General features: G+C 34.3%; 1 long non-coding RNA gene across 1 annotated transcript; it reads right to left on the bottom strand.

The window, feature by feature from the left end:
- Window positions 1-2,004: 2,004 nt before the first annotated feature.
- LOC143201018 (uncharacterized) lies at window positions 2,005-3,581 on the bottom strand. The gene is made up of 4 exons (XR_013006868.1): window positions 2,758-3,581; window positions 2,576-2,705; window positions 2,235-2,497; window positions 2,005-2,149 (listed from the first exon to the last, which is right to left on the bottom strand). It is a non-coding gene; the product is annotated as an uncharacterized LOC143201018 (long non-coding RNA).
- Window positions 3,582-6,770: the final 3,189 nt, after the last annotated feature.

Below are 6,770 nucleotides of genomic sequence, written 5' to 3'. Positions count from 1 at the left end.
TTTACCATCTTTTAGGCAATTTACGGAGTACATTTCGAAATAACGATGTATCTCTTGAGGCTATCTACGAATGGAAACAATATGTATTAGCTTCATAACACGTGAAGTGCTGATCAGCCAGGTTATGACTAATATATTGGCACAAGTAGTAATCAGAAGGAGCAAGGTCGGGAAAATACGGGCGGGGTAGTTCTCCCATTTTAATGTTCCAAGTATGTCTCCACCGGTTTTGCAACATACAGTCGAGTGTGAAGAATAACATATTTGGGTCTTTGCTCGTATTCCGGCCATCTTCCCGCATTAATTATAGTCGATAGCGATCCCTATTGATGATTTCATCAAGTAAAGCCCTACAATCACCATCTTTAAAATGTTTCGCTTCTCCAGTAGTGTTTATATTTTCACGAAAATTGCCACTTTTAACACGTCTGAACCAGTATTCATATGTTGTGATTCATGGAGCATGATTGCCGTAAGATTTTTACGCTTATAACCTTCAGCTGCCTCTTACTTTATGTTGAAATAAAAAGTAAGACTAAACGGGAATATTTTGTGAGCGTCGCATATGCATCAAGTTTATTAGAGGAACACTTTTGGCTCCCTCCTATTACCAGCATTTGTTCTGCGGAGCTTTCGCCCATTTACAGGGCCCTATCCGCTTTAAATGGCTCATTGACAGGCGGACCAATACTTATAATATCGGACTCACTGAGTTCTTTGGAGATTCTGAGTTGAGTAAAGACATTCCACCCTCTAGTTATAGCTTTAGAGAGTTACATTCAGTACTGGAAAGAAAGAGAGTAAGGGTAAATTATCTGTGGGTTCCCTCTCATAGAGGAATAAGAGGTAACGATAAAGCTGACTATCAGGCGAGCAGAAAGGGAGATTAAATTGAAGTCAGTGTGATATATAGCAAGGAAGATGCTAAAACTGACAAAAACTCTATACAAAATAATGAATCTACTTAGTTGGAATCTCCTTATGGAGGAAAAATAAGTTATTGGAGATCAAGAGGATCTTTCAGCAATTTCCTAATATTAACAACTTTAGCAGGAAAAGTTAATAGCACTTTACAGTGTTTTGACGATTTAGTGTTCCTATATATGTATTATACAACCGTACAAGATCAGACTGGTTGGTTTGCTTGAATTTGAGCTCTACCTCAGGGTTGCCCAAGAGTTACAGCATGTTTTGTAGCAAATCTCTTAATTTCCTCTATGGCAGTTGAAAACCGAAGGTTTCGGTGTAAGTAATTGTTCCTGTAATATTTGAGTGCATCCACAACACTTCACAGGACTTCACTATTATGAAATATTTGTATTACATTAGTGGACGTTAAGTCCAAGTAATATTTTAAAATAATTAATATAGAATTTATGTTAAGAAATACCGGATCGTTCTTCAATAATTATTTATTGGACCTGTAATAAAAATTGAATCACATGTCCAGATCTCGAACGTTTCATCGAAATGAAATTAAAGTTGGACCAAAATCATGAGCAATTCCGTCGACAGATGTCCCGTACCTAACTAGAAATAAACCGATTTAATCAAATATATGTGCCGTCCTATAAAGGTTCTATATCAATAAGCTGCCAATTATACATTTCGGTTTTTATGGTAACGACATCTGCATTTTACGATTGCCAAACGGTCTGTACTAGACTTTATTGAATTAGGAAATGGAGGATTTTAATGGCAGCGCCTGTCGCTGTCAAACGGGGCTAATTGTTTGATGATTATTTTAATAACTTTGATATCATAGAATAAAGAAACTTAGAAGCGCATCTCCTATGTTAAAATTGGTTCTATGTTAGGCCAGTAATCCCCGTGTGAGGGCGCTTACGCGTGCGCCGTATGACAGTTTGTTACGGCGGGAAATTTAAAAATGTTTAGCCAGAATTTTAAAAAGTTGAGCGGGAAATTTAAAAATGTATAGTAAAAAATTTTAGCGGGAAATTAAAACAAATTCTTTTAAATTTACTGGGAAAATAAAAAAAATAATATATTTAAATATATTTTATTGATCTATTACAATTACACTATTTCTCCTTGACCATAAAGGCATTGATGTAATCACAGAAATATCTCCACTACCCAAAACACGTAATCCACTGAGATTATCTTATCTCTAATATTTAAAACAAACCTAAGACAAACATTAAAATTGAATAATATAACTATTAATTGTTGTGTTGTTTTATTTTTTAGAATCAACTAAATTAACAACCTACCTAAATTGAGGTACATATCATCAAATATGACAACTGCAGTTGGGTATATACAGACATGTTTCTGAACTACCGACCAAAATTAGAGGTTACTACTTCAGCAGTAATAAGGAACCTTATTCAGTATCTGCATTAATGTTCTTCTAGAAGGCAAGCAGAATATATTCGATTAAAGTTTATATCCCCTGCCACGGCATTTCAATAAGGATAAAGCCATTAGTTTTTCGTCCAACCTAAAACAAAGCTGATGGGACAGGCCGAGTTATCTGTAGATGAACAAATACATTTCAAGTTAGAACCTCCATTCTCTAATAATAAACATAAGTTTTTTATTATATACTTACCTCGGGGTCTCGTTGAGGTAGAGGAATCTCCTATTATCTATCAGCCTCAAAAAACTTATGTGATTGTAATATTGCCATTGGAGGCATATTTTCCTTGTCTCGTAGTAAAGGTAAACAATCTCAATAAATACTGCTTAATTATTTAAATGTAATAAATCATTACCATTTAACAAAATACTCACTATTTAAATTACAAGTAGAAATTACATCTTGTTTCATCCATGGCTTTCCACATTTTGTTCTATAGTCTTCATCTTTAAAATGATTACAAACTTTCCTGGATCTACATAGAAGATCATAAGAGATCCACTTAAGGTTTTCTTTTTATTACACTAATAAATTTAAATACACAGAATAATCTAAAGTAATTGTTAAATATATATAAAAACATATACCGAAAAACTTGTCGTAAATAAACAACACACATTATATCACCTAAAAATGACCATTAACTGCCTAGGTTAGAATTATTAATACTGAAGCCGAACGAGAGAGAAACACACATATAGCTGTTGCATTTTTCATCTACATCGGTAATGGGGATTCTGAAAAGCTTAAACGTGGGACCTGATCTTTCCCTATAACTTTCACTTCTAAAGTTCTTTATTCTATGCTTTGATATTCTGCTTTACATTTTCAGATTGGCTTCTTCCGGCGAATATAATACTAACTTGTTATTTAAATTTAGTTTTTTCTCTTACCAGGGAAGTACTTCTTTAGAAACTCAATTAAAGCGCTCTTAAAAAAACATATTCGCGTTAATTTCCCTTGATTTTGGGGAGCTTAAAGTTGGGGAAAAGAATGACTTACAAGAAATGTTCATACTTCCACATAAACCTTTTTTACCACTGCGGCGTATAAAGTCGAGATTCATGACGCACTTTGTAAAATCACCTCCGAAAAATAATTTTTCTCCAAAACATAGTTTCCAGGCCTCTTAGAAATATATTCTAATGAAGGTGTTAAGACTGGCTCACAATTAATTACAAATTTGGCAGATAATCAAAAAGAGAGTTAGACTGCATTTAAGGAAGTCACAGTAATAATTTTTACGCAATCATAAAAACTCTAACTATAAACTAATAGTTAGGAAAATTATAGAAGCATTTCAATGACTCTAATTCTACATATTCTTCAGTCCCACTTAGACTACTTTCCGGAAAATTCGGGAGATGCAAGGGAAAAGCAAGATGAAAGATTTAATTAAAGCATTAAAGAAATACAGCAACGATATCAAGGAAAAGGGAAATTTGGCGTATCTAGGTTGTTAATAAATACATATATATATATATATATATATATATATATATATATATATATATATATATATATATATATATTATGAAAATACATTATTATAAATTAATGGAAACTTCTTAAATTTGACAGAACAAAATATAATAAGCTCCTGGTGAACATTGAATGTGTTAGCTGTGACCTAAATACTTAAAAATCTTAATCCAGCAATAACGGTTCATAGACATAGCCCAAAAATGTTACTATTGCTGCGAATTGCTTCTGATACTAGGTGACAGCAAAGGCGGCAGCTTCTACGGAAACGAAGGTCTTACACACTTTTATATTTGAATTTTAAGAACAATTAATATAGGAAATATCTCATAATACACCTTACAGCAGATACTTATATATACCTAATAAATCGTATAGAAACGCGCATCCTCTCTGACTCTTGCAACTCGATCGATTGCTTCCTCAAAAAGGATATACTGTCATAGCTTCCATCTTGTTCCTTTCCAACTCCCAAATCCTCCTACGATATCTCTTATTAGACCGTTGTTGCTGACGCTATCACGTTTTGATTCGTAAGAATAAACAAGTAGATGCTGCGACGAAGTCTGCCGTTCACTCTCAACTTCCTATCGAGAAATGTATCTTGTATCTGAAATATCTCTATGTAATTTTCATCAGACGCCCAGATATTGACAAAACCATGCATTTGATATCAAAAGTCCCCTTCATGTTCAATACCCATTCTCATTATTGGCATCATTGCCATCAGGCATTATTGCTTCTTCCATGATCATTTAATTCCGTCAATCTTTCCACCAAGCTGGGAAATTCATTATAATTGTATAATATCGAAATGATAAGAATGTCCGAATAAGGGTATGTTTTTAATTACATTTTATTTTAAAAGGCCATCAGCCTCTTGGGATATTTAGAGTCGGTTACAATATAATATTTAAATAAAATATATAATGAGATACAATAATTACATAACATACAATAGGCAATAGTAAAATAACAATATATAATTTATATGAAACACAAGACAATATAAAATCATGTAAATTTATATTTAATTATAACTGATTTCTTTGAAGATATTATAAGAGCTGTAATGGATCTGTGACTGTTAAGAAGTTGATGAGCATGTCCAGGTGCTTGAGTTGGACCAGATGTTTTAACGACCTTGGCATTCCGAGTTGCTGCCTTAGTATTTAAAGCTTTGGATGGTCTAGAAGGATGTGCTTGACGCTCTGCTGTACCTGACATTGATCACATAGTGGAGGGTATCTTCCTATTAATATATGCTTATGGGTAAGTTTACTGTGTCTTATCCACATCCGAGCGACGATGCTTAATTTGAACCTGTTAAAGTTGTTAATATTAGGAGATTGCTGAAAGTCCACCTTGATCTCCCATAACTTAATTTTTTCCATAAGGAGTTTCCAATAAATAAAAGTTGATTAATTATTTTGTATAAAATGTTTGTCAGTTTTAGCGTCATCCTTGCTATATAACACACCGAATTTAATTGAATCTTCCTTTCTGCTCGCCAGAGAGTTAGCTTTTTCGTTACCGTTTATTCCCGTGTGAGAGGAAACCCATAGATAATTTAAACTTACTCTCTTTCTTTCCGGTGCTGTATGCACCACTCTAAAGCTATAACTAGAGGGTGGACTGTCTTTACTGACCTCAGAATCTCCAAAGAACTCAGTGAGTCCGATATTATAAGTATTGGTCCGCCTATCAATGAGCCATTCAAGGCAGAGAGGGCCTTGTAAATGGCCGAAAGCTCCACAGAAAAAATGTTGATTATAGAAGGGAGCCAAAAGTGCTCCTTTAATAGTCTTGATGTATATGCGACACCCACAAAAATCTGTCGGTTTTGAACCTTCCGTGTAAATGGCGAGAAGATTTGTATAATTTTTCTCAAGTGTCAGGCCAAATAGCTCTTTTACTATCGAGGGGCTAATAATTTCTTTATTTAGTACCTTCATGGATAGGTCTATGTATATATTAGATAACTGTCATGGTGGTACTGCCGTGATTCTGTTATCTACAGCAGGAATCTTTATTTTAAGTCGATTGTATGTCCTGCGAAGTACTGTTGATCGACTTGTGTGCTTTTTTATTGTAGTGTTGTTGTCTTAATTGTTAAAGGAACGAATAAGGATAGAAAGCGATAATAAAAAGATAAAGAAACACGTGTGAAATATGATATACTCGCACAATATTATTCGCAAAACAATTGTAGAGTATTGGAAATGAGGAAGAAACTATTGACGAATTTACTCAATGTTCCACCGGAAAAAATATCTATCCCTGTTATCCGTTTCAATACAGAGTTGGTATCACATTTATTTTATTTCCTGTTTTAAGAACTGTTACTTATTATGGAGCACCCAATAACTTTTTCTAATTCGGCAACAGGTAGACGTAGTCCGTTCAGTTCACAGATACGGAAAATTCATTACGCCTCTCCGAAACCCCGTAAACAGAACGGTTAAACTCGCAACAGATGGTAACAGCTGGACCGTGAAGAGAAAATTGAATTTAGCTTAAGTAGAACCCCATTTTTTCAGTCACTTTCCTCACTTTACGATCACCCGGATCGAATAAGAGGGAGCCAGCGAAAGGAATCGCCAGATTTGTTTAAACGCGGCTGTACGTCGGTGTACTATAACTCTAGTGTTGGAAAATGTCGACTTAAAATAGTCGAAATAGTCGATAGTCGCAAAATCGTCAACTAGTGGACAGTTAAAAAACTAACGACTGAAAATTACTAGTTTAGTCTAATGCAGGCTTCAACAGTTTTTCCATTCGTGACAATAAACGAAGAGGTACGAATTCCTTCCCGCGCTAATTTGGAAAGAGGAAAGGAGCAAGATAATTATTTGGTTCTGTGTGATCCACAGATCAAATAATTTTTAATTGGATAGCAACAGTG

Source organism: Rhynchophorus ferrugineus, unplaced genomic scaffold (genome assembly GCF_030347505.1).
Source record: "Rhynchophorus ferrugineus isolate W39M unplaced genomic scaffold, kcgeb_rfMv2 rfM8, whole genome shotgun sequence".
Taxonomy (NCBI): Eukaryota; Metazoa; Arthropoda; class Insecta; order Coleoptera; family Curculionidae; genus Rhynchophorus; species Rhynchophorus ferrugineus.
This window is presented reverse-complemented; position numbering and strand designations above follow the sequence as displayed.